We start from the raw sequence: 6,000 nt of genomic DNA, 5'->3' as shown, positions 1-6,000 counted from the left end.
TGCACCTGGTTTAAATCCTTTTCAATGAACCATACAGAATATTTGAAGACAGACCAAGAAGCTATGCTTTCTACTTCAGAAATATGTGTGTATCTGAAGTTAAAGTTCACAAATACAGAGGCCTAAAGTGGACTCCCAGTGGCTCGTTTGGTTAATATATGACCTGAAAGATCCCAGATGTTTCCATGAGCTTATAGATCACAATTGGGCAATGGTATAGATAAACTGTGAGCTGCTGAGTTAAGCAGACAAAAAACATCCAATTGTCCTGGTCCTGATTGTCACCCAGTCCCCCATGAATAATTTGGGTGGAAATCTCATCCATACTGGTGTTGGTCTCAGGTTATGGAAGATTTTCTCCAGAGCTCTTAGGAAAATTCCCAGCTAAATATCAGGTGAGTAGGAATAACCTGCTGACATATCATCCAAGCTCACATATGAAAATGGCTACCAAGACAAATTACAACAGGATGTCCAACTTTAAATGAATTTTGAGCAACTAGGAATTAATGCCATAACAAGAGGAATTGAAGAAAGAAAATTGGTGGAAAAAGGAAATGGAAAAATGCAAGGAAGAGTTCTAAATAGCCAAGGTAATGTTTATGGACTCACCTGTCCTCCAGGTTTGGTTAAATCATCCAGCCAATGTATGCCACCTCTTTCAATAGGAGGATGGTATTCTCTGCTCTATTGAATTCTCCTCACCATTGCCACATGATTAACAGCCAGAAGGAACATCATTGCAGAGTAATAGAAGCACAAAGTCTTTCCTGCTCTTTGGGAAAATGTATTTCTCTGTGGCTTAAATGCCTCACTCACATCCACATCCCCAATTCCCCTACTCCAATGAAGACACTTACTGCTGGAACAGGTCTGCTTCTATTTACCCCATCCTGTTATGACTTTAAACATTATATCACTCTGTGACATGTAGTTTTCACAACCGAGACCTCTGAGCAGATGTGAAATTCGCTTTCTCATTATCAAAGCAGTGTCTGATTTTAAAAAAATGGTACGAACAAACCCTAAAATTAAAGTTAGTGGAAGTTAAAGGATAAGATAAGATAAGATCTTTATTAGTCACATGTACATCGAAACACACAGTGAAATCCTCCCATTGTGGTTCATGGAGGCTACTGACTGTAACTCAAACACATGACTGCAGGAGTCTCTCGGGAAAGTGAACTTTCACTGACCTCCTCTCTGCCATTTGGTCAAATTTGTATGTGCTGTTCATGAATCAGCTTCATTCACAACTTCTAACGTCAATCAAAAATTTAAAAAACTGATATTGGCAATCTAAAATAACCAGCCAGTCAGGCGACAACTGTGCAGCAAGAAACAGAATTAATGTTTTCAGATTGGGGACCTTTCACCAGAGCTGAGAAAAGTTAGACATCAAACATGTCTTAAGTTGCAGAGAAGGGGTAAGGATGGAGTGAGCAAAGGGAATGTCTGTGAAAGAGTGGATGTCAGGCGAGACTAAAGACAAGCATGTTGGTGTTGTCAGCTGAGAGAGGGTGGTGAAAGCTTGTTAATCTAAGCTGATCTGCCTGGAGGGTATATAATTAGAAAGAGGTGAAGGTAAGCAGAGAAGGATCAAATCAAAGGTGCAGCTATGGGAACCCACATGGGTCCAGTAGGTTATGTCAATCTCTTGTGGGATATATGGAACAATCCTGGTTTTATTCCTACTCAGGTTCCCTCCTCATCTCTTTTTCAGGTACATTGTTGGTGCTGTTTCCTGATCATGTAGAGAATTCAAACGTTTCATCACTTTTGCTGTCAAATTCCATTCAGGTCTCACTTTCATGCGGTTCATTCCTAACTCTTCCCTTCCTCAACTTTTCTATCTCCATCTCAGTGGAATGGTTAGCTAATGACGTCCATTGCAAGAACAGAGATTCCCACAGCTACCTTGACTGCAAATTCTCCCACACTGCTTCCTGTAAGGATGCCATTCCATTCTCCCAGTAGCTCCAGCTCTATCCTATCGGTTCAGATTCCTGCCCAATGTAGTTATCTGGGCTTTCTGTTCCATTTCCTGTACTTCTGCTCTGTTATCTTCTCCTGCCACCCAGATCAAGGGTAAGGATCCCCTTTTCTTCACTTTCCACTACACTACCCTCTACATTCAACAGAATGCCTTCTATAATTTTTCTTTTTACTACCTCAATGTACATATGGTATGATCGGACTGGAAGGCATGCAAACAAATGCTTTTCACTGTATCTCGGTACATCTGACAATAATAAATCAATACCAATAATAATTTACACCTCTTCAACATGATGCCATCACCAGAACATCTCCCCCTATGATCCCCTTCAACACTCTGACGGGGCATTTTCCTTCATGACTCCCTGGTTTACTCTTCCATCTCCGCTACACCCATTCCCCTGCTCGTGGAATTTTCCCATACAGTGCAAGGAGATGCAACACCTGCCCTTTTACCTCTTCCCTTCCTATCGTCCAGGGACCCTAACTCTCCTTCCAGGTGAAACAGAAATTTACGTGTACTTCTTCCAATTTAGTGTACCACATTCAGAGCTTACTAAGTGGTCAACTTTACATGAAGTAACTGCTTTGAAGAATACCTCCATTCAGTCCACAAGTGTAATTCTGATATTCCAGTTGTCTGCCACTTTAATTCTTCATCCCATTCCCAAACTGACCTCTCTGTGTTTGACCCCTTACAGTGTTCTAGTGAAGCCCAACATAAAGACTTATGGAGTCATACAGTGTGGAAACAGCCATTTGGCCCACTGTGTCCATGCTGACCAGTGGGCACCCACCCATCTTCCAGGACTTGACCAATAGCCTTCTATGCCTAGGCAATTCAAGAGCTCATCTAAACACTTCTTAAATGCTGTCAGCGACCCTGCTTCCACCACTCTCTATGGCAGTGCATTCCAGGTACTCACCACCCTCTCGGTGAAAGAGACCCCTTCAGATCCCCTCTTTCTTAACTCCTTACCCTAAATCTATAGTTTTATTCATCTTTGAAAAGGGGAAAAGTTTTTGTATCCTACCCTATCTATGTCCTCATAATTTTATATATCTCAGTCATGTTCCCTCTTAATTTCCTCTGCTAACTCCTCTTCTTCTGACTTGGCATAATAAAGCCCAGAGGACTCAGCAACGAATTCAACAATTTCAGCTAACCATCATTGCCAGTGTGTCTCAGAACTAGTCAGCCCTGATGAAAAATCATCAGCTGTAATGTTGACTCTGTTTTCTCTCTCTGCAGATCTTTCCTGAACGGTGACCATTTCCAGCATTTTCTGATTTCTTTCAGATTTCCAGCATCTGTATCTCATGCTTTTACCATTCTCCTTCTGTTTTCTTTCATCTCCTTCTACTTACATCTCATCCTGACAGATAAACTGTGATTAACAAGCCTTCGCTACTTCATCTCTGCTGGCACCACCACCATGATGTGTATGCTCAATCTCCACCCTATCCTGGAAATTCTCTTTGTTCACTGTACCCTTCCTCTTCATCTGCAATTTAACACATGTTTGAATTTTAACTTTTCTCAGTTCTGATATAAAAAATAATTGACCTTAATTATTAACTTGTTTCTCTCACCACAGATGCTGGATTTCCAGTATTCTCTTTTTTAACTTCCAACATCCATGCTAGCAGGTAAAACTTGCACCAATATATTTTAGGATACCAACTCAAATCAGAACAAAAGCCCATCCATTTTTTTCTGTCTCCAGGGCCATCATCATTGATCTTAATCTTAACTGAATTGACCACTGTTACCAAATCTGTTTCCGAATCCAGCAACTTTAAATGCTGGCTTGTTGACAAAAATGATTGGCCATCAACTTGGTGATTTCCAAGACAGTCAACAGAGATTTCTATAGTCACCAGACAATCTGTTAATTGTCAAAGTCAAAGTTGAGTTTATTGTCATATGCGCATGTATGCTCAGGTGCAATGAAAAACTTACTTGCAGCAGCATCACAGGCACATAGCATTAGAATGCAGTAACATTCTATTGAACTCTGTTGAACTCCTCCTATTGTTTTAGATATGTCCACAATATCTATCCTTTGTTTGAAAGGCAGTGGGGCAAGGCAAATGAGTGGCAGACAAACAGACGAGTGAAATTATACATTTGACTGTATTACTTCAGTAAATTAAGCAACGCTACAGTCAATTGCATTGCTGAAATACAGTCTATTGCACCAATTCAAAACAATTCCAAATGCTTTGTGCCCTGCAATAATTATGTAAGTTCCCGGTTCCTTAGCTACTCCAGCATCTATACGCCTCCAGTCAAGTTTGCAGCAGAAATGTTCAAGAAACGCAATGCCATCCAGGACAAAGCAATTTAGTTGAATGGTACGCCCAGCCCTGATTCACTGGACTTTTATTTGGCCATATGTAGGAAGGATGCACCACAGGAACTGCTGAAGTTCTTTCTTTTTCTATTTGTATAGTCTGACCTGCTGACTATGCCTCGCGATTAGAAACACATTATACTGCCAAAGAAGAATAATCTGATCCTAACTAAAAGAAGCTGCTCTAGGTGCTTACATCACAACTCATTTGGTCTCACCCTATCAAAGATATTCTCTTTGTTCCACCCAAGCATCCTCCACCTTCTCCACTACTGGAAACTAATTTGTTTTTCCTCTATCCCAGTTATGATGAATGGTCTCAGGCCTGAAACATTAGCTATTTCCTTTTCCACAGATGCTGCCTGACCTGCTGAGTGTTTCCATCATTTGATGACTTTATAACTGCTGGAGTTAATTTGACTGCATTTCTCAGCCTGCAACTGAGGATTGGCAATAATTGTAGCCTTTAGACTGTCAGCCCGAAACGATCATTAAATTGCTAACGAATACCTGTCAAAATGATGGTTGACTTTACTTTCCAACGGATGCTGATAATCATTCACTATTGACAACTATACGTTGGTCAATGAGTTGCATGTGCGGAGTTCGTCAGGGCTAATAAACCAAATTTAAAAAATCCTACAATCAAAACTATCTATTTAGAGAGCGGAGTTTAAAATTCTTATAAAGAAAACTCTAACACCTTCTCTCAGACTAGGGGCGGGGGACTTCAGCCAGAAATGCAGGGGTGAATTATTACATACGAATTATGTCCTTCAACTCCATCTCAGTTATTTACAACAGAGAGGTCAGCCGACATGACTGACAGTGGAATTATCCAATCAAGCTCACTCTGTCTTGGAGTAGTGTTGCCACTATATGCAGCCATGAAACAGATTCATGTTTTTTTTCCCAAACACAGAGTGACCGTTTTACTGCCATTTTCGCATTATACAATATGTATTGATACAGGAGCAACACCATATTCTTGGCGGTTGCCTGAGGCACTTGCAGGATACCCACTCATCATCAACAAACTGGTAAAAATCTGTAGCGTTAACCTGTCGTTTTTTTTATTGTGAAATTCCCAGTTCAGCAACTGCTTGGAATCATTTATGAGTTTCAAAAGAAAGCTTCGCTGAAGTTACACTTGTAATTTTCAATGTTGTTTGGGGATAAACTATTACCAAAATTCACGGCTGCCACGGATTAAGAATGGGAGGAAACCATGTCATGGCATTGTGAAAACTGAATTCTCTTTACAGACTTAGAAAAGAGATTCGTTCTTTACTGTGAATAAGACAAATGTACAGTCTGATTGGACAGACCTCCGCGGCACTATTCGCTGGAAGGTTGAAGCTTGCACACAGCGGCGGCCGGGGCAGCGGGGCAGCTGTTTTTTTTCTATTTAACACTGTTTCAGCCTGTGATCTCGTAAATTTTAACACTGGTATACTGTACTTGTATCCCCGTTCGCCCCAGAAGTTAATTCATGTTTTATCCTGTCTGGCACATAAACATTCGATGCTTTAGTTTTTTTTATTTTACTTAAACTTTCATGGACTGTGTTAAAGCGGTTTTATTATTCCCATGTGCCAGCTGCTTTTATGAATTCTGGTCAGCTGCTTATTTTAAACAGCTGTGG

The 6,000-nt window shown here is 40.6% G+C and overlaps 1 protein-coding gene across 2 annotated transcripts in view; it reads left to right on the top strand.

Annotated features, from left to right (window-relative positions):
* The first annotated feature begins 5,257 nt into the window (after positions 1-5,257).
* Positions 5,258-6,000, top strand: part of wfdc1 (WAP four-disulfide core domain 1) — a 39,926-nt gene continuing 39,183 nt past the window's right edge. Inside the window, exon 1 of one of the 2 annotated variants that reach the window (XM_052028342.1) lies at positions 5,258-5,395. The gene's annotated coding sequence lies outside the window, so the exon portion shown is untranslated. Of the gene's footprint in view, positions 5,396-5,746; positions 5,806-6,000 lie in introns of those variants that run through there. The other variant, XM_052028343.1, reaches the window with a different exon arrangement.

This window comes from Pristis pectinata, chromosome 13 (genome assembly GCF_009764475.1).
Source record: "Pristis pectinata isolate sPriPec2 chromosome 13, sPriPec2.1.pri, whole genome shotgun sequence".
NCBI lineage: Eukaryota > Metazoa > Chordata > Chondrichthyes > Rhinopristiformes > Pristidae > Pristis > Pristis pectinata.
The sequence above is the reverse complement of the archived record's forward strand: the minus strand, read 5'-3'. Positions and strand labels throughout refer to the sequence as shown.